Source organism: Nannobrachium achirus (assembly GCF_963921795.1).
Source record: "Nannobrachium achirus genome assembly, chromosome: 8".
Classification (NCBI taxonomy): Eukaryota; Metazoa; Chordata; class Actinopteri; order Myctophiformes; family Myctophidae; genus Nannobrachium; species Nannobrachium achirus.
In genome coordinates, this window is record NC_137817.1 from 44,388,046 (window position 1) to 44,410,819 (window position 22,774).

The following is a 22,774-nucleotide window of genomic DNA, read 5'->3' on the forward strand; positions in this document are numbered from 1 at the left end:
CAAGTGCTCCCCCCAGCGACCGCAAATGGTACTGCTATGGTGTGCTAATGTTACACACATTTAGCCAATGAGAAGCGACAGGCCAGTGACGTGCCAGACACGTGTCTCTTAGACGACAATTTCATTGGATTTGAGGCCGTAGGCCATTCATGCATACAATACGTCACTACATTACTGGAGTCTGGAGAACTTACCGGGAAATTTTCAACATTACATGCAAGTCACATCATTATAAACGATAAGGTAAGTTTACAAGTGATTCTGTATATATTTTATAGTAGGGTGACCCTGCATCTTGTGTTTAAACAGATCCACTGCACATATCTTATCAAGAATGAGACTTTTAACTTAAGGACTAAAAACTAAACGTTTTTTAGCTGGTGACAAAGTCACTGTGATGATCTGCATGTTGTAATGCAATACTGTCGATCATGTTTCTCGACATTATTTGCGTGGACAGACGATTTAAAGTCGCACAGCAGCGCAGATGAGATGTTTTTTTTTATATTTTAGTAGAAATACTGTGGCAGGGAGACGATAGAGAGAGAGGGAGGGGGGGCATGCAGCAGTTTCAGTTCGGTCACAGACAAGTTCTCCTCCCCTCCCCCACCGACCACAGCCAGTGCTAATCACTGCCTGGTGTGTTGAATTAACAAGTTTGTGCAAGGCACTGCAGACGTCTCCGTACTTCTCCCTCTTGTCATGGTAGCACAGGTAATTATTTGGCATGAATGTAACGTTAACAATATTTAAACATGCTGAATCATCAGCATTTGCTACTGTGTTCTCAACAGTATTTTCAATGTCTTTTTTATTTATTTTACTGATTTTTCTGGATTGACTTCTTTTCTAATGGGCCCATTCACTTTGGTTAGTATTGGAGAGTATAAACCTGAGTCTAAATCCGCCGTTCTGTTCTGGGAAAGAAGCCTAATTTATACTTCGCAGTACAAGGGTGTCGCAAATAAAATAGCAGACCTACAAGCTCACAACGCGTTGTGGATGCGTCGTGCTGGGAGCTTGTAGGTCTGTTTTTAAAAAAATCTTTTTTTATTTTTTTTTATAAAATGGCATAATCTTGGGTTATATTATTATAATAGCCTAATTAGGGGTCCTCAATAGGCGGACCGCGGTCCACGTCCGGACCGCGAGGCACCGCCGACCGGACCCAGGACGAATTATTAAAAAAAAAAAAAATACACGTTTTTTTTCCACTTTTCTTTGTATTCCACTTCATTGCATGCGCTCTGAAATCTGTGTGCGAGAGAGAGAGAGAACGGCACGCTGATTGGCTGATGCCGGGGTATGGGTTGTCATCTCTATGACAACGACTGATAGGCTGACGCTGATAGGCTGTTACCACCGCCTCTGTTCATTTCACACACTGGGTAGACTGAGTGCTTTCGAAGCTAACCTCGCCTACCAGCCTTTCTTTCGAAGCAGGCATCACGCAGCAGCAAAGGCAGCAGCAGCGATTAGTTGCAGGCTGTAAACTAGTTATAAATCAGTGGGTTTCATTCGCGCACAAGCACAACATCAACGTGAATACTTTTGCTGGATGAGGAATATAATCTTCTCTCCAGAGAGTTTTCGCGAGGTGCCTCTCTCTTTCTCCATGGATATGCAGCGAGCCGAGCAAATCAGTGGCGTCAGTTCAGAAAAAGGTAAGGTATGGCAACATGACTGGTGTCTTGCACGCGCGCCTTCGCGCACGTGCAAGACACCAGTCATGTTGCCATACCTTAGCAACAGGCACAATGAAAAGTACATTTTATTATTTCCCCCTGTAGCCAAGGTATGGCAGATGCATACCCCTGCCATACCCAATTGACGCCCCTGGGCCAAATCCAGCTGCGAGGCGAGCCACACGCATACTCGGAGCGGGGAGGCTCTCTCCGACGCGCGGCACCTTGTTTTCGGATCGATATTCACGTTGCGACACAAGCATAAACCATTCAAAGATTATCCCAGTTTGCTAAAAGAAACAAACACTCGCGCAAACAAATGATTGTTCAAATAACTAGCCGTGAAGTTATTCCCCCATAAAATTAAGCTTTATTCGTTGACATTATTGTACATTCACAAATAAAAAAAGACTATCGAGTTCATTGTCTGACGTTGATTGCTTAATGTATAGGCCTGCATAATAATGGCATTGTGTACTGTAGCTATTTACAATTGCAGTTTCTATTGGTCATCAGATGCATTGTCCTATAGCCCTTGTCATCTGTGACGATTTAAAGTCGCACAGCAGCACAGATGAGATGATTGTTTTGATTGATTTGTGCTTCGCCATAGCACCGTACTGCGGGGTTGTTGCGTGTTGAAAATAGCAGATCATGATAAAATATAATAATCGCGGGACATCCGTTTTTATTGCAAAGGACTACATTAGCTTAGAGCATTGGTTCTCTAAGTGGGGTCTGAGGACCCCCAGGGGTCCTTGAGGGAGTTCTAGTGGGTCCTCAGCTAAATGATAGTAACCAAATGGACCCTTATGGGTATGTGCATGTGTTATTTTAAGTGGGAAATGTATGTTTTGCAATAATAATCTAAATCTACTAAATAACTAGTAGTTTTAAATATTTGTAGTGGAGTAAAAGTATTTTAAAGTTGACAACTATTGTGGGGGTGGTTTGACTTGATTTAGGGGTGTAGATAAGTACCTATTGTCCCACCCAACAATAATGTTCTCCCAGAATACAATAAGTTGGGTTGTTAGACCCAAAAATGTGTCTGTTTTCTTTGTGTTTACTTAATTATTAGACTTGTCATGAAGTATGTTACAAAATCATTGTAAACATCCAAAATGGGACCGTAATTTTTTGCTTGCGGCCCTTTGTATTTTGCTGAGTGGCCCCTGAGGCATCTTAAGTTGAGTAGCCCTGGTCTAAATTAATCAGTGTAAACGGCTCTCTGTAGGTCCAGCAGACAGGCGACTTCTCTGCTGCATCCTTATATATTCCTCTGTTGTATTGTTTTAAAAGTTTAAAGGTCTACACATTCTTCCAATGCATATCCAGGCCTTTTTGACGGATTGGAAGAGATTTCGAAGCTCTGGGTCCAACACAGAATTAATATTTAATGTGTAAAAATCCGCTGTATTTACATTAAAGTGAATGGGCCCATTAGAGGTGGCTGTGATACTGGTCGGAGGTTGAGGCGGAGAGGTTGGGAGGTATATGGGCATTCCCATATATATCCTTAATATTGATTACAATATCCTTAATAATGTCCTTAATATTGACAACATAGGAATCTCCATATATGGGCATAAAACGTACGTAAGTAATGCCAAGTAGGGCCTTGGTTCCCAAACAATGGGTCGGGACCCATCTGAGTTCCCCTCCTACATATTGTTCCTAAATAGATCAAAATAGCAATCAATGTCATGATTTTCAAACAAATTAAAGTATTCATTCCAAGAATGTCTAATTTATATTTTGGGTCACTGGCTAACAAGTTTGGGAACCACTGTGTTAGAGCACACTGGTAGGGCATTGATTGACTTAAGCATAACAGACACTAGCATTGAGCCCTGATGGACCCATCCCAGGAGTTTGACACCCCCTCCCCTTTTGTATTTATAGTTTGAGTCTACAGAAACAGGATCAAGACGATGGTCAGGAAGCTGGATGACCCGGCAAAATGGTGAGAGGCATTAGCAAATATTAGCATAAGAGGTTCTTGCGATATACCATACCTGTATTTATGTGTTGACTGATTGGTTTGTTACGTAAAAGGGTCTTAAAAGGTGTACTAAACCTGCTTTTTTGCTTTCCAGGACTTTTGTGTAGGAGAGCGTGTCTTGGCCCAGTGGACAGACTCTCGCTACTATTCAGCAAAAGTAACCAAAGTCAACGAGAGAGGTTTGAATCACTGAAACGCATGTCACAAAGACAGTGTTGTAAATGGCAAAACACACATTAACCGCTACTTTAGACATAGGCTATTTGAAAGAAGCCGATCTACAAGCTCACATTAAGCTAACATTGAGCTTGCAGATGCTCTATTACATCTGGGTACTTATCACCACTGCATGATGGCATAAAGTAGACATAGTTTTAGTGATAAATATGTCCATGTTTCTCTGTGTGTTGACAGCAAGGACATGCACTGTGAAATACTATGATGGGGCGGTGTGTTCTGTCAAGAATGTGAACATTAAAAGAAAGCTGCCAAAAAACAAGACCAAGAAGTCAAGGTAGGTCACCGAGACTCAAGACAAACGCCACTGAGACATGTTGAACAAAGACAAAATCCAATTAGTACTGTTCAATTAGGGATTTTAAGCCTTTAAAAAAAAGAAAAGATGCACCAGCAAATGTATTCACCCTGCCTTAATTTTATTTGCAGCCCCTCCAAACTATGTCCAAAAAAAGAGAATCATGCTCTGCGTAAGAATTAAACACGATATTTTGTAGTGGTTGTTGCTAGATTATGATATCCGTAAAGGGGTTTAACCTAGAATTGCAAATCACTGCTCTAACCCGTTCTGCTCTCTGGTTTTAGAGGATTTTCAAGAATAATAAGTAATACTTAGGAAAGCGATTAAGTGAATGGGGAGATGACTTTATTGTCCTGCCTCTGCAGAAAGAAAGTGGTGAAAGCTCCATCTGTGACCCCACCTGCCCTCACAGCACATGAAGAGCCAGACCCCTTATCGAGTGAGTCACATAGTTTGCTATATCAGTGCGTTGTAGTCCTTGTGTTGGCACACGTATAGCAACTCAATTGTTCTTTTGTGACTTGCATGTAATTCTTACAGCTCAGGGAAGGCCAGAGTCTTCACAACATGCTCTCTGTGTCGTCAAACGCCCCAGTGATGATGCCGTGACCCTCACCGGAAGGCCAGAGTCTTCACAACGTGCTCTCTGTGGCGTCAAACGCCCCAGTGATGACGCAGTTACCCTGACCAAGCCTTCCTCTGCCCCACAATTATACACAGCACCTGAGAAACAGCCAACCTCCACAGCGAGAGAAAGAAAGACCCTCTCCGCAGGTAAGCACAGATGGCAAACTTAACCCATTTAGGCCTGAACACATTATGACGCAATATTTTATGCTTTAACTATTGAAAAATAGCAGATATACAAGCTCACAGCGCGGCACCGAGTGCCGCGCTGCGAGCTTGTAGATCTGCTATTTTTGAAAAATCGTGAAAATTAGATTTTTGACCCGATTACATAAGTGTCTTTTGAATCCTTCTAAGATTTTTTTGAAAAAACGATGTTTGTATGTCAACAATCTGGCCAGCCATCGTCAAAGAAAAGGTCCTTATCATTTAACTGGAGCTCAGTTAGTCTGTTCTTGAGAGACTACTATGTCAGTGGTTCTCAAACCTTTTCATGTGAAGGAACCCCAAAATGATATTTTTTGATGCTTCTTCTCATTCCTACAGCTCAGGGAAAGCCAGAGTCTTCACAACGTGCTCTCTGTGGCGTCAAACGCCCCAGTGATGACGCAGTTACCCTGACCAAGCCTTCCTCTGCCCCACAATTCTACACAGCACCTGAGAACCAGCCAACCTCCACAGCGAGAGAAAAAAAGACCCTCTCCGCAGGTGAGCACAGATGGCAAACTTAAGACACAGGGAAGCATAACTGGCACACAGGGGACACTGACTATCTAAAACAGAAAAACGTGGCACATCATTTCAAAAAGGTTGCTGGCCTGTGTTAGTACATTGTAGCCTTTGTGTTAGAAAGAACTGCCTTTGGGGCTCCTATAGTAACTCAAATGTACATATCTGATGCTCTTTCTGATTCCTACAGCTCGGGGAAGGAATGAGCCTTCAGATGGTCATCTCCAGCTCAGATCCAGGCGCTCACGTGACAACTCTCTGCCTCCCCCCCTGCTCCAGCAAACATATATGGATTATCCTCATGGACACCACAATTGCATCTACTTGCACAGAGAAGCTCGAGTGATGATACCATCGGTGGACTTAGGAGGATGGTCACCTTCTTGGTATTTTTTCCTCTGACTTCAACTCTGGAGAAGTATTTGCACAGACTTTGTTCAAGGTCAGAGAGAGCATAATTTATGTCTTCGTGACTTTCCTTTTGAACCCTTGACAGGAATGCAGATAGCTTCATTTTGGACAACTCCCCTTGTCTTCTCCTGTTGAACAGGAGAACCTGAGTAAGAGTTACCAAGGTCAGCTTCCTGTAGTTCTCCAACGTCTCTGCACACTTCAAGGCCTCAAAATCCTGCTGCTGCTGCTTATTCAGGAAATCATGTAGTCGTTTCACATCCTCTGTAAGGGGCAGTAGCAAAGGGGTATTATAGTTTGCCTCATCGAGTTTCCTGTGACAGTTCCCTGCTACCAACTCATTCCACTTTGCATCATAGACTTCTTGGAAGTTTTTTGCCTTTTCCGCAAGTGCTTTGTCCCCAGTGATAAGTGCGTTACCCTGCATGATCATAGCGATTCTTTTCAGGCTTTGTCCAAGCTTTAATGGAAGTGAGAGGGCCTCTTCGCTCCTTGTGTTTGTTACCGATGTGTGTAACACTGCCTTCACCAGCTCATAAAAGTTTTTTGGCATGACATATTCCGCGATACTTTTAAAAGGTGTTACATCCTTGCCATAGAAAACGAGTCGACCAAGAGACCTCATGCCTTGTCTTACATATTCGTGTTTTGAGGGATCATATCCATGCTTATTGAACCGATACTCTCCAAATTTCAAAATCCAAGGGTCTGATTTAACTGTACAAGCAATGTCATCCTTTTTCATCTTACATACCAATGCCCAGAGTTCTTTGCTAACCGTGCTAGAGTGGGGTAAGGCAGCAGCACAGAGGTCTTGAACTGGAGTTCTACCTGGTAGGGCTTTCTCATGGGCTGATCTAGCAATGCAAGTGCGAAAGTGTCTCCACATTGCATGCTTAGGGTGTAGTCCTTGGCAGTACGCACAGGGCAAGTAGACGTTCCCTTGTTCTTATTTTTGTGGCTGCTTCTGCACAACCAAACTACCGCGACCCTCTTCCAAAACTTTGCAATTATATGCAAAGTTTCCTTGATTACGGAGTAATTGCAAATGATTACGCCTTTCTTTAGAGCCCTTAGGAAAACTCATTGCTAATGCTACTTCTTTCTCCTTTATGTGAACCTGCTCCAAGTGCCTTGCCATTTTGATGTACAACACAAAACCAACAGTATTGTTTCTTGTTGTACAGACAAGATCCATCCACTTTCTTTTCCACAGCTGGAACGGACACGGAGGGTTTTTGGTCACTACCGATGGTTGCTTCTTCTCTACCGGGATATTCATGCCTCTTCTGTGTCGTATCTTCCGAGACTACTTACTACTATACAAGCTCCAAAGGCAGTTCTTACTAACACAAAGGCTACAATGTACGAACACGGGCCAGCAACCTTTTTGAAATGATGTGCCACGTTTTTCTGTTTTAGATAGTCAGTGTGCCATGTCAGTCATTTAATGACACCCATCAAATAAACCCTTCAATGTCCCCAATTCCCACCTGTGTGCCAGTTATGCTTCCCTGTGTCTTAAGTTGGCCATCTGTGCTCACCTGCGGAGGGGGTTGTTCTTTCTCTCGCTGTGGAGGTTGGTTGGCTCTCAGATGCTGTGTATGATTGTGGGGTAGCGGAAGGCTCAGTGAGGCTCACCGCATTATCACTGGGGTTCATGTCCACATGAACATTTACATTTGTAAGTTTACATAACTAACTCATGACATGACATGAATGTAAAACCGAATGCTTCCCATTAAATGTATTTGTATTTCTCCCTGTTTGCTTGGTTTCTGTTTTAATACCAATAATAGCGATTCAAAGCAGTTGTCCCCAAAACCACACGTACAGTCTGTCAAATTGCCCCTATGATCACGGCAGCAGCGCTGATCCTACACTTTAGCTGCACTATTTGCATGCTTGTGCCCCGGTAGTTGTCACAATCAAGTTGGTTACGCTTCTTGAATAGGTCCATCAGGTTCTGTTTCTTTTCCAGCCTTTAGCTGGTGGTCAATCACATGTTGGACCTCTAGCATTGTGATAGGATCATCTAGCAGTGGCATCTTGACATATGATTATAGTACATGCCATTGCTACCTTCAAGCGGCTATTTCACCTTGTCTCCACATATAGTGTTCAAATCACCCACCCATGAATGTTCGTCATAGGGTGAGGGCCCAGACTGCAATCACTTTATATCAGATCAAGTTTCATGACATGAAGTCCCCAGACAGAGTAACATCTGAAACTGTTATGGAGTGTTGTCCCCAGAAAGAATGGACTATATGATGGAGTGTCATGACATGGAGTCCCCAGACAGAGAGTAACATCTGAAACTGTTATGGAGTGTTGTCCCCAGAAAGAATGGACTATATGATGGAGTGTCATGACATGAAGTCCCCAGACAGAGAGTAACATATGAAACTGTTATGGAGTGTTGTCCCCAGAAAGAATGGACTATATGATGGAGTGTCATGACATGGAGTCCCCAGACAGAGAGTAACATCTGAAACTGTTATGGAGTGTTGTCCCCAGAAAGAATGGACTATATCATGGAGTGTCATGACATGAAGTCCCCAGACAGAGAGTAACATATGAAACTGTTATGGAGTGTTGTCCCCAGAAAGAATGGACTATATGATGGAGTGTCATGACATGGAGTCCCCAGACAGAGAGTAACATCTGAAACTGTTATGGAGTGTTGTCCCCAGAAAGAATGGACTATATGATGGAGTGTCATGACATGAAGTCCCCAGACAGAGAGTAACATATGAAACTGTTATGGAGTGTTGTCCCCAGAAAGAATAGATTATCTGAGTGTTATTGCGACCAAAGTTTGCGGTTTGATGTAAAAACCTCCAGATCTTGTCTGTGCGTGTATGTCCCCATCACACTTGTGATGTCACTCTGACATCACTGTTCTTACATAACCCTGACATCACTGACCTAGATGTAGGACTGTTAAGACATCACTGTCAGATCAATGTTGTGAAATCACTCTGACTCTTAAAGATGTAGGGGATCTCCAGATAGGTCATCACTGTCAGATCAATGTTCTGAAATCACTCTGACTCTTAAAGATGTAGGGGATCTCCAGATAGGTATGCCCATATCTGGAGATCCCTGATGTCCTCAATGACCAAGTATAGGACTCCCCTTTATGCTCATACCATATGGAGATCCCTGATGTCCTCACTGACCAAGATGTAGGACTCCCCTTTATGCTCATACCATATATGGAGATCCCTGATGTCATCAATATTAAGCCCATATCTGGGAATGCCCATATATGGACATATTGTAGTCATAAAGTCAGAAAGGGAACTGGAACTCGAACATCTGGAACTGTTATGGAGTGTTGTCCCCAGAAAGAATGGACTATGTGATTGGAGTCCCCAGGAAGTCTGGCATCTGAAGTGTGCTATGGTGTCCCCAGAAAGGTGTAATGTAACATGTGGGTTCCCAAATGGGAGGATTCAGTCAGGTCTGGGGGGGAAAGTATTGAATATTTCTGAATTAATGTGATATTCTGATTCCTGATGTTTTTCTGAGCATGCATGATTTTTCTCAGAGGCGTACCATGTCTAGAAAGGGGAGTTCCCACACGGTAATGTAAACTCATGAGTCCCCAGAATGTAGCCTTTGCAAGTCTGTGTGTGTGTGTGTGTGTGTGTGTGTGTGTGTGTGTGTGTGTGTGTGTGTGTGTGTGTGTGTGTGTGTGTGTGTGTGTGTGTGTGTGTGTGTGTGTGTGTGTGTGTGTGTGTGAGATAGCTACAGTAGGCTATCACTACTCCAACAGACAGTGAGCATCAGTAATGAGTGATGGATCAGAGTAGCTTGAACCCTCACAATCAGTAATTTCATGACAGGCTGGTTTCCCCCGCAGGCAAGTCTTACATGGGGCTGATTAATTATTAACAGACGCCATTGCAGGGTCCCATGTGTGTGGAGTATGGACAGGGTGATTCAGTAATCATAGCCAAGGTAGCGGCAGCGTTGTTGGTGGTAATGAAGGGAATATATTAATGGCATCACCCTTGTTAAATAAGGAGTAAAATAACTATTCCTGCTCAAATGAAGATAACAAATACATTCATAATGCAAATAGCACTCCGTATTGTCAGTGGTCAGTGGCAGTGTTCATTTTTACAGCAAATTCTGATTTAAGGTCCTTGCACATTGCTGCATTCTTGTGTTGTTTCCAAAATCCGCAAAAAATAAATTCAGGCCAAAGACCTATACGGTAGCTGAGAGAGAGCAAAAGCAGAGACCCAGTGGCGACAGCTGCGAAAAACGGAAAAAAAATCCACCATGGTCCGAAAAGGAAAGAAAAAATATATATACATACGAAATAATATTTTTTTCTTTTCTTTTTTACATGCTCCGAAATTCGCTCCGATATTCCGCTGAAAAAACGCAGCAATGTGCAAGGACATTTAGTCTAAGTCTTAGACTATTGAATAACACACATTTCGTTTTAGTCTTAGTTTTCTGAAATTGTTTAGTCTAGTCTAGTTAGTCTTAGTCAACTAAATACAAACATCTTAGTCTTTTAGTCTTAGTCTGAATTAACACTGGTCAGTGGTACTAACCATCATTCTGAGATAAATGCGATCCAAAACATGCAATAATGTGCAGAGACTGTACAAAAATAAAGTACTCACTGCACTAGTTAGTGAGCAGGCATTTAGGGGTTGACCTGGCAGTTGGGTCATTGTTCAGAGCTCTGATAGCCTGAGGGGGGGAAAGCGAGAAAGCTCTGAGTCCCTGCGGTGGCTTTGTGTCAGTGCAGGCATTTGCCCGACAGCAGTGGCAAAAAAAAGAGTCCATTGCTGGGATAATGGGGGGTCCTTCATGATCCTTCTAGATCTTCTCAAGCATGCTCCTCCAGTAAAAGAGTACTACAGGGAGGGGAGTGAAGTCCCCACGCGCTCACAACCCTCTACAGGGGTCGCTGCTCACAAGAGGAGCTATTTCCGTAACAAGCGGCGATAGCAGCACCTCCCAGAACGCTTTGTGTAAGGATTTCAGCTGTGGTGGGAAAAAAGTACTCACATTTCTTACTTAACACATCAAGTGCCCACCCCCTGCGGTCAGAGCTAACTCACTAGAAATTGACTTTTTATTTTTTTGTCTCTACCACTCGTTAATGAATGGAATAAGATCCTTTTTCCTTAAGGGAAAAAGGAAATTGGTGCAATGTTGCAAGCTGGAAAGCGGGTCTCATGGCATGCGTCACTGTGCACAGGTGTGCTCAATCCCTGGGATCCCCTGGTGCCGTCCAAGGTGCTGAAAACACGTTTTTTTTTTGTTTTGTTTTTTTACTACCTTAATACTTAATTTTGCCAAAATCCAGTCATCAATCTGTGCTGTCAAGTGGGTAACACAAACTATTGAACAAACTCTGTTGTAACTCATGACAGATTTATGACATGGAACATTTTTATCCCACGATTTTTGTAACCCATTTTTGCATTTGCCAATGCCTAAACTGTAATCCTGGGCGCTACTCTCCCTCTGCCAACCTGGGGAAAGCAACGGACTGAGCTCGCACTTCCTTCAATGCACGAGGAGTCCAAGCCGCTTCTTATCACCATTCCCCGGTTGTACGTTTCGCCGTGGAAGGAACACTTTATTCCAAACAGTTCCTTTCCCCTCCGTCAGGTGCCCGGCTGACCAGGGGGAGGCAGTATAGAAACCAGGATTACTACATGTTTTTGTGAGGGTACCTACCCTAGGAGACACGGGGAGAACATGCAAACTCCACACAGAAAGGCCCTTTCACCAACCCCACCTAGGGTATGATGCAGAGCAGAGAACAGACCCAACGCCCACAGCATCCCTAGCGGTAATCAATCCCAGGACCTTCTAGGTGTGAGGCGACATCGCTACCGACTGCGCCACCGTGACCCCACTTTATGACCTTTTATGGAACTGGAAAGGAAAACGATGTGTACCTGGGGATTAATCCCCTTATGAAAGTCCCCCTGTTGTTCAAGTAACCCTCCCTCCTATGTTCCTCCAGGAAATAAGTATGTATTCTTAGACATCTTAGATGTGCTATCCCACAAGAGATTATAATGCACCCAATGTAGGCCTACATAAAAGATATAGTTGATACCTTGAATATCTATATCCAGTTTAAGGCATAACAATATTTGGGATGAGAACAGACAAAATATGACGTGGTATATGTATGACTTTTTTTTTTTTTTTTCTTTTTTCTTTCAGTGCCTGAATAGGAAGATTTGACAGACCTTTTGTATGGGAGATTCCATAACCATAACCCCCTTCAAATTTAATTTCAAAACCTGTGCATAAGTCGTGACGTCAGTCTATGTTTCCTCTCTTTCAACAAAGCATTCCCTTTAAATATATAAGAGCAAAGAGAGATGCTGTAAGCCTGCCAGTCTCTATATTGAGCTGAGATATTCAGAGAAGCAGATATCATAAATAAGGCAACAATGAATGTGGAGATAAACAGCATAAGTCAAGGAATTCAGCACAACCACTTATGTAACCTGGGTTCATTTGTGGGCGGATGTTTTGTGTTCTCCTCTGTGCTGTTCCAATAATATCTGCTTGGTTGTTTGTGTGCATGCGTGTGTGTGTGTGTGTGTGTGTGCTTGAGTTTGTGTACATTACATTGTGTTTGTTTGTTTTGCGTGTGTGTGCCTGCCCCTGTGCCGCGCTGCATTCTCCATGTGTTTGTCTGATGCACGTGTCGAGAGTTGTATGGGGCACATGCATGTGAACGCATGCAGACCCATGGCAACCCGGGCGAGAGACAGACTCGATTTAGTATAGTGTGTGTTTACGGATGTGTATCTGTGTATCGCAGTGTACATCAGGTATACTGTGAGAGGGTGTGCGTACGCTCCAAGAAGGTTTGCTGCTTCTCTAACAACAAACCATGGATGAAGCAGGTAAAATGTTGCCCTGCTTTCAGGGCAGGGGACTTTGAGGGGTGGAAAAAGTACTCAATGTATCAATACGGCAATGTAGAATAACTCTGTTACAAGTAAAAGTCCGGCTTGCATAATTTACTTGAGTAAAAGTACAAAAGTATTGGTATCAAAATGTAGTTCAAGTACCAAAAGTGTATCAAAATGTAGTTAAAGTACCAAAAGTAGAAAGTAGTCAGTATGCAGAATGTCCCATTTCACTTGTTGTATAAAATGTCCAAAATGTATATGTATACAAGAATAATTTGAAAAGGCAGATCTACAAGCTCACAATGTGTCGCAAAGAAATGTATATACAGTGGGGCTGAATTGGTCATATTGGTTAATGGATGTTTTGTAATAATAATCAGAATCTAGAAGTAGCTAGTAGCTAACTTTAGTGTAGTAAAAGTACAATATTTGGATCCAAGATGTAGTGGTGTAGAAGTAAAAGTTTTGGATACTCAATTACATTGCTTAAGTAAATGTACTTACTTTACACCACTGTAAGGGGGTGAGGGTCGGCGGAGGAGGAGGTGAAACTATAGCCAATGGCACGGATAGAGACATGGGGCCCTATTTTCGTCCATGCCTTACCCCTTATCTTCTTTGCCTTTTTTGCCTATTTTGAAAAACATTTTTAAATAATTTAAATAGCTGATCTACATGATAACATCAGAAGCGGGTGGTCGATGCAGATGGGTTATTTGAAGTGTTTTAAAATGTTTTTCAAAATAGTAAAAAAAAGGCAAAAACGTTTAGGGATAAGGGGTAAGGTATGGACAAAAATATAGCTCATGCTATAGAACAGGGGTTTTCAAAGTGGGTGACGGGGAACCCTGGGGTGCCATGATGGCAGTCCAGGGGTGCCTCAGAATAATTTGATGATATTTGGAATTCATCAATATCACTACATCAATATCACTTCACTACGTGAAGGCCAGAATAGGGATGCTGGGGTTCAAGTGGTTAAACATCAAGTATAGATTTATTTTCAGGCAGTTCTGATGGAAACAGATATTTCTCTGTGACATAGCCTACTTGTAAGATTCCCAAAACTAACAGTGTAATTTAGGGGTGCCCTGGATGAAAACGTTATTTACAGGGGGTGCCCTGAGTCAAAAAAGTTTGAAAACCCCTGCTATAGAACCTGAGAGAGGGATGAGGGATGGCATGGAGGATGAACCCTACTGTAGCTGCTGACGGAGGAACTGACTATGGTACTGAGATAAGGAGTGATGGAGCAAGGGAGGAGATGTATGTGATGTAGTAGTGTTTTCTTTCCCCCATTGAAATGCATTGGCAGAATCCGCTATTCACCTTATTCCTGTCCCTCTCTAGGGAGGCGGCCATTGCTTTTTACAGAGGGCGCTAGAGAGGTTTTCTATGTGTGCTGCTTCAAAAACGTCTTTTCACTTCCTCCCAAGTAAGGAAGTGACAATTGTCTGTTGCCAGATTTTGCCCAGGAAATAAGCCCAACAGAAGCAACTAGGCTCAGTTTTACTACTTTACATTTACATTTACATTAATAGCAGATCAGCAAGCTCACAATGTATCACATTGCGACACATTGTGAGCTTGTATATTTGCTATTTAAAAAATATTGAGGAAAAACAACTAAAATATTTTGAATAAGTAAGTAAGCCCAATAAGTAAGGCAGCCCAATAAGCAACTACACTATTTTTTTAAACAACACAAATTGCTTATTATAAGCAGACATGGCAACACAGGTTAATTCAGAGCCCAGAATACCAACTACTGACACTTTAATGCAAGGACACAGGAAACAAAATTATGTTTTTCAGGCCAGCTTTTTCAGCCTCCACCTCTTTCAGGATATGAACAGGAAGCCGGGGGCGGGGCCAGGAATATGGTGAATAGGTAGAATAAAAGTGTGGTGTGTGTGTGACCGTGCCCTAAAGGGAGGGATGGGATGATAGAAATCTATATGAAGTGGGGGTGGTTGTGGTGGGGGCGAGGAAATGGAAAGATGTTTGAAGGATTAAATATAGAATGAAAGACCGGATGGATGAATAATGTTAGATAGGAAAGGTGGAGTGCAAAGTAGAAGTGGAGGAAGTAAGAGGAGAAACTGTAGGCTATAGAAACACACTTGTAGGCCTATTACTATCCACGAAGGGACCAAAAATTGACCAATTTCCTCTCAAGGATAGTAAAACCAGACAAACGTGACTTTCGAGCAATCCCCTCCCCTTGAGGGAAATGGCAAAAACAAAGCAAGTAAAAGATTCATGTTCACGTTGGGTTTAGGATTAGGCATTTGGGAATCCGATTTTTCGGATTGGGTTTGAGGTTTATAAAATGCCCTCCCAAAGGTTTTGTAATATCCATGTATTGGATAGTACTACACACACTCTCTGTGTGTGTGTGTGTGTGTGTGTGTGTGTGTGTGTGTGTGTGTGTGTGTGTGTGTGTGTGTGTGTGTGTGTGTGTGTGTGTGTGTGTGTGTGTGTGTGTGCGTGCGCGCTCGTGTGTGCGTTGTCAGGCACATGTTAGATAAAAGCCTGCTCTGGAGTAAATGTACAACCTATAACCTCCCTCTCTTCAGCACCCCTCCCTTCTCCTCGCATCCTCTCCTGACTGTCTCTGTCTCGTCTCCGGTTGCAGGTACAAAGCCCCTTTCCATAACACCGATCCCCTCCATGATTTATTCATGCCATCCCGGCATTCGCCTCCTCAACAAACCAACAACAATAACAGCCCACCCCCACCGCCACATGTTTTCTTATTTTTCCTGAACGCGCGCGTTCATCATATTCATATTTACATACTGTATATGGATTTCTGCACTGCCTGCATGCCTTACAGGTTTCCCTCAAAGGATAACCGTGAATTAAATCTCTCAACTTTTCTCACCTCCTCTCTCTCTCTCTCTCTCTCTCTCTTTCTTGCCTTCTCTTCGCGTCTCTTCTCTGCCCCTCTCCCCTCCTCACCTTGTTTCTTCAGCATATCCTTGGGTGGTATTTTTGTGCTGCCATCACACGTCCTCTCCTCTCCATCGCACTGATGTGCAGGACGTTCGGGGGCCTTGGCATTCAAGCCGCTGTGAAGAGAAGAAAAGGGAGATCATTGTTAAAAGGTCTTAGCGAGAGACAGCCGCTGGCCGCCGCGTCCACGTCCATGGACGCGACCGTGGACGCGTCCATGGACGCGGCCGCGAAAAAAACGTCCGTGGACGCGAGGCCGCGTCCACGGACGCAAACGGCCGGCCGTACCGGCCGTGGACGCGACCGTGGACGCGGCCGTGGACGCAGACGGCCGGGGACGCGGCCGTGGACGAGGCCGCGGACGCAAACGGCCGGCCGTGGACGCAAACGGCCGGCCGTGGACGGGTCCATGGACGAGGCCGCGAAAAAAAGGCAGCGAAAAAGAAAAAAAAAGGTGTCTATTGTATGTATTTTTTGATGGAGAATTCAAATATGACCTTCTTTTTTGCATAGGACAACTCTAACCTGCATCAATTGGTATTTTATAATTGCCAATTGTACCCTATCCATCTAAAAAACAAATTGGATGTCTATTGTATGTATTTTTTGATGGAGAATTCAAATATTACCTTCTTTTTGGGATAGGACAACTCTAACCTGCATCAATTGGTATTTTATAATTGCCAATTGTACCCTATCCATCTCAAAAACAAATTGGATGTCTATTGTATGTATTTTTTGATGGGGAATTCAAATGTTACCTTCTTTTTTAGATATGACAACTCTGACCTGCATCAATTGGTGCATCAACCTACTTACTATCTATCTATCTATCTATCTATCTATCTATCTATCCATCTATCCATCTATCTATCCATCTATTTATTTATACTTCACCTTTAGTCCAGAAGAGAGTTCAGCCTCAGGAACTTGCACACATGGAACTGTGTCATGACTGTGTCATGGAGCTAAAACAGAGCCATGTTAAATACTCACAATGACTCTGATGGACCAATCAGGGTGGTGGTGGGGGGAGGGATCAACAATAGACAGAAACTGGATAATGCTTTGTTAACTGTCCCACCTAAGTCCCTGCTAGTCTGAACAAACATCACCTTCCCTCTCATAACACTACTACTACTACATTTATATAAAGCTGCTCTTGCATTTGAATTCAAGTCTGACACAAGTTAAGGTTAACTTAGGTAGTATTTCATTTTGCTGGCTTTTAGGGTCTGTGTGAGTGTGTAGGCTCACAAATTATTATAATATAAAAGTGACTCTGAGATCTATCCATCCATCCATCCATCCATCCATCCATCCATCCATTTATTTATACTTACTGTTTACATTTTCTATAAATATTTATTTCTATATAAAACTCAGTTGTGTGGAGTTATTGTGTGCCTTTTCTTGTTTTCTTGTTGCTAAAGAGTCCATTTGTTCACTAGACATTAAGTCAAGGTTACTATTTTGAGTTGAAGCTAAGTGTTTTATTGCTTTGTGGTTTAACATGATTTAAAAGGCAAATTCATTGTTATGGTTACTTTAGAAGACTGCTTTTGCATTCATGAGTTAAGAGAGCCAAGCTAATTCAAAGAGTTAGGTTAAAGGAACACAAAACATGACCTAACTCACAGCTGCCATTGGACAGACAGTTACAACATACTCTTATCTTTCACAGAACAGACAATTATCATTTATTATCTATTTGAGACTATGTAGCTGCTCTAGGGGAAATAGAGCATTATATCAGCCTATTCAATTGATAATGACCAATGGGTGCCAGTTTCTAAGTAGTTAAAGCATATTAACATAACAATATATGTGGCCTAGACATGGACATTGCCCAATCAACTCGTAATCTACAGAAATGTCCACCACATCACACAGTATAAAACCTAGTAGGCTTAGTGGATTACCTATGTTAAATCATGTCAGGTTAGTTTGGTTCAAGATTCAAGTATAATAATTTATGAGACAAAAATGTAAACAGCACAAATGTACAATCACATCTAGGCTAGAATGATAACATAAAGTCCTGACTACTCCTTGTTATTGTGGTCCTAAATACTACAATGATTAGTTTGGATGCATTGCTTCTATCATGTCCAATTAAAAATAAATACATTACATACATACAGAAATCTGCCTTCTCCTGTATTGTATTAGTGACATTCATTATAAATAGTAAAATAACAGGACAGAGCAAAAAAGGCCTCTGTTGTGTCTTTATCTGATCACATGCAATCAGACACTCACACTGCACAGCAATACTTTATTACAGGCTCAAGGCCCACAGGGTAAGAAGACCATACATTACAAAGATAATAATTAAAAAAACAACAACAGAGTACATTCTCCAAGCCCCACCGGAGCTAAAGAGGCACTCATGCCAGTGGCCTCTAACGGTAGACGTGTACCTGACAGAGTTTTCCCCACATTGGTTACAGATATAAGGTTTCTCTCCGGTGTGAATTTGTTGGTGTATTTTGATATGTTCCAGTCTAGGAAAGCTCTTTCCACACTGGTCACAGCAATAAGGTTTTTTTCCAGTGTGATTTTTCTGGTGTGCTTTGAGATGATGCATATCACTGAACCTTTTCTCACACTGGACACAGCAGTATATGGCTTCTCACCAGTGTGGATTTTCAGGTGTCTTTTCAGAGCCGTCTTCAGAGTGAACCTTTTCCCACATTGGTGACAGCAGTAAGGTCTCTCTCAAGTGTGAATCTTCTTGTGTTGTACGAGGCTAGATTTTACAGTGAAACGTTTGCCACAGTGTTCACAGCAGTAAGGCTTTTCTTCGGTGTGAAATCTCTGGTGTACTTTCAGAGCAGCCGTTATACTGAACTTTTCCCCACATTGGACACAGCCGTACGGTTTCTCTCCTGTGTGAATTCGTTCATGTATTTTGAGATAAGACAATCGAGTAAAGCTTTTCCCACACTGGTCACAGCAATAGGGCTTCTCTCTAGTGTGAATTCTCAGGTGTTCTCTTAAAATCCCCTTTTGAACAAATCTTTTCCCACACTGGTCACAACAATCTCTCCAGTATGTGAACGCTTATGATCTTTTAATTGTCCAGACGAGCAAAATACTTCCCACATTGTTCACAGCTGAATGGCTTCACTCCGGTATGAATTCTCTGGTCTACTTTGAGATAATAAATTGAGCTGAAGGCTTTTTCCACATTGGTCACAACAGCACTGTCTTGGTTTAACTGAGGACAGCACAGGACAGGGAGAGAAAACACACACCTGATAAGAGCCAGATTCACACATTGATCAGCATTTAAGTAACATCATCATTATTATTGTTGTTGAGTCTGAAAAGAACAATACAATGTGATAGATCTTTACACATCTGACCCATAACATTATTAGCAATTCACATGGTTACTATAATAGGTGAGTCTTCTAGCTTTTTAAAAAAATAATATTTCATTAATTCTTTCTCTTACTAAGTGGAACATCCCACTTCTTAATTGTATATTATTTGGAAAGGGTTGAGTAGCAAAATGTTTGCCATAAATTCAATGCTGAGTTGCATTTGTTTTTCTACATTTCCCCTTCAATGTATTATTACAATGTATTTACTATTTCTTACTTAGGTCTACTTAACTTTGTATTTTTACATTATTATATTGATCAACATTAACACATAGTGTGCGTTAGGTTAGGTTAGTTGCAGAGTGTCCACAACTGTCCAGAATACACTGTACATCATTTCAAGACTCCAGACTTCAAGTGAAGATGAAATCTCTAGACGGCACCAGCGGCAATTCTGATGAACAGGTGGAACCCAAAGACCATCAAGATCTCTGTAAGTCACAGACTGAGTAAGTCTCCAGATGAACTCACACACATCAAAGTGTTTAAACATTACTTTTATCATTCATGACATAATATCATGTTACTGTTACCTACATGCCTTTATATGGGGAGAACCAAGCAACAACTTTGACCCAGTGATGATTTTGCTTTTAATAGAAAGGAATCCCGTACATTGTTGTATGTTAAATTACTTTCTGATCTGTTTGTGTTCATTATAACAGCCACAGGAAAGATACATTGTTTCAGATTGTTCCAGAGACTGATGACAGACCCTGGATGTAGCTCTGTCAGGTACACGTCTACCATTAGTGGACACTGGCATGAGTGGCATGAGTGCCTATTTAGCTCCGGTGGGGCTCGGTGAATGTACTCTCTGTTGTTGTTTTTTTAAATTATTATCTTTGTAATGTATTGTCTTCTTACCCTGTGGGCCTTGAGCCTGTAATAAAGTTTATATATTGCTGTGCAGTGTGAGTGTCTGATTGCATGTGATCAGATAAAGACACAACAGAGGCCTTTTTTGCTCTGTCCTGTTATTTTACTATTTATAATGAATGTCACTAATACAATACAGGAGAAGGCAGATTTCTGTATGTATGTAATGTATTTCTTTTTAATTGGACATGATAGAAGCAATGCATCCAAACTAAGCATTGTAGTATTTAGGACCACAATAACAAGGAGTAGTCAGGACTTTATGTTATCATTCTAGCCTAGATGTGATTGTACATTTGTGCACATTTGTGTTACATTTTTGTCTCATAAATTATTATACTTGAACCTTGAACCAAACTAACCTGACATGATTTAACATAGGTAATCCACTAAGCCTACTAGGTTTTATACTGTGTGATGTGGTGGACATTTCTGTAGATTACGAGTTGATTGGGCAATATCCATGTCTAGGCCACATATATTGTTATGTTAATATGCTTTAACTACTTAGAAACTGGCACCCATTGGTCATTATCAATTGAATAGGCTGATATAATGCTCTATTTCCCCTAGAGCAGCTACATAGTCTCAAATAGATAAAATAAATGATAATTGTCTGTTCTGTGAAAGATAAGAGTATGTTGTAACTGTCTGTCCAATGGCAGCTGTGAGTTAGGTCATGTTTTGTGTTCCTTTAACCTAACTCTTTGAATTAGCTTGGCTCTCTTAACTCATGAATGCAAAAGCAGTCTTCTAAAGTAACCATAACAATGAATTTGCCTTTTAAATCATGTTAAACCACAAAGCAATAAAACACTTAGCTTCAACTCAAAATAGTAACCTTGACTTAATGTCTAGTGAACAAATGGACTCTTTAGCAACAAGAAAGGGCACACAATAACTCCACACAACTGAGTTTTATATAGAAATAAATATTTATAGAAAATGTAAACAGTAAGTATAAATAAATAGATGGATGGATGGATGGATGGATGGATGGATAGATCTCAGAGTCACTTAATGACAATTATAATAATTTGTGAGCCTACACACTCACACAGACCCTAAAAGCCAGCGAAATGAAATACTACCTAAGTTAACCTTAACTTGTGTCAGACTTGAATTCAAATGCAAGAGCAGCTTTATATAAATGTAGTAGTAGTAGTGTTATGAGAGGGAAGGTGATGTTTGTTCAGACTAGCAGGGACTTAGGTGGGACAGTTAACAAAGCATTATCCAGTTTCTGTCTATTGTTGATCCCTCCCCCCACCACCACCCTGATTGGTCCATCAGAGTCATTGTGAGTATTTAACATAGCTCTGTTTTAGCTCCATGACACAGTCATGACACAGTTCCATGTGTGCAAGTTCCTGAGGCTGAACTCTCTTCTGGACTAAAGGTGAAGTATAGATAGATAGATAGATAGATAGATAGATAGATAGATAGATAGATAGTCAGTCACTTATAGACAATTATAATAATTTGTGAGCCTACACACTCACACACAGACCCTAAAAGCCAGCAAAATGAAATACTACCTAAGTTAACCTTAACTTGTGTCAGACTTGAATTCAAATGCAAGAACAGCTTTATATAAATGTAGATAGATAGATAGATAGACAGATAGATAGATAGTAAGTAGGTTGATGCACCAATTGATTTAGGTTAGAGTTGTCATATCTAAAAAAGAAGGTAACATTTGAATTCCCCATCAAAAAATACATACAATAGACATCCAATTTGTTTTTGAGATGGATAGGGTACAATTGGCAATTATAAAATACCAATTGATGCAGGTTAGAGTTGTCCTATCCCAAAAAGAAATTAATATTTGAATTCTCCATCAAAAAATACATACAATAGACATCCAATTTGTTTTTTAGATGGATAGGGTACAATTGGCAATTATAAAATACCAATTGATGCAGGTTAGAGTTGTCCTATGCAAAAAAGAAGGTCATATTTGAAATCTCCATCAAAAAATACATACAATAGACACCTTTTTTTTTCTTTTTCGCTGCCTTTTTTTCGCGGCCTCGTCCATGGACCCGTCCACGGCCGGCCGTTTGCGTCCACGGCCGGCCGTTTGCGTCCACGGCCGCGGCCTCGTCCACGGCCGCGTCCCCGGCCGCGTCCCCGGCCGTCTGCGTCCACGGCCGCGTCCACGGTCGCGTCCACGGCCGGGACGGCCGGCCGTTTGCGTCCGTGGACGCGGCCTCGCGTCCACGGACGTTTTTTTCGCGGCCGCGTCCATGGACGCGTCCACGGCCGCGTCCATGGACGTGGACGCGGCGGCCAACGGCTCTTGCTGGTCTTAGCACTGCGGTGAAGTATGTTATGTAACAAGGCAGAATCCCCCCCCCCCCCCCACATAGACACACGCACGCACGCACGCACGCACGCACGCACGCACGCACGCACGCACGCACGCACGCACGCACGCACACACACACACACACACACACACACACACACACACACACACACACACACACTTTAGACAGAGTGAAAGGGAGAGGAATGGTAGGTGCAGAGTAAATACACATGAAATGCATCAATGTGACACACTGCTACTGTTTGTGTTTGTGCATGTAGTTTGTGGCGCTACAGAGACACTCCGGCACTGTCAC

The 22,774-nt window shown here is 42.1% G+C and overlaps 1 long non-coding RNA gene across 1 annotated transcript; it reads left to right on the forward strand.

Moving 5' to 3' along the window:
• The first annotated feature begins 4,829 nt into the window (after window positions 1-4,829).
• LOC308289374 lies at window positions 4,830-6,278 on the forward strand. Its single transcript, XR_013962238.1, has 3 exons — window positions 4,830-5,002; window positions 5,402-5,563; window positions 5,775-6,278. It is a non-coding gene; the product is annotated as an uncharacterized lncRNA (long non-coding RNA).
• The last annotated feature ends 16,496 nt before the right edge of the window (window positions 6,279-22,774 follow it).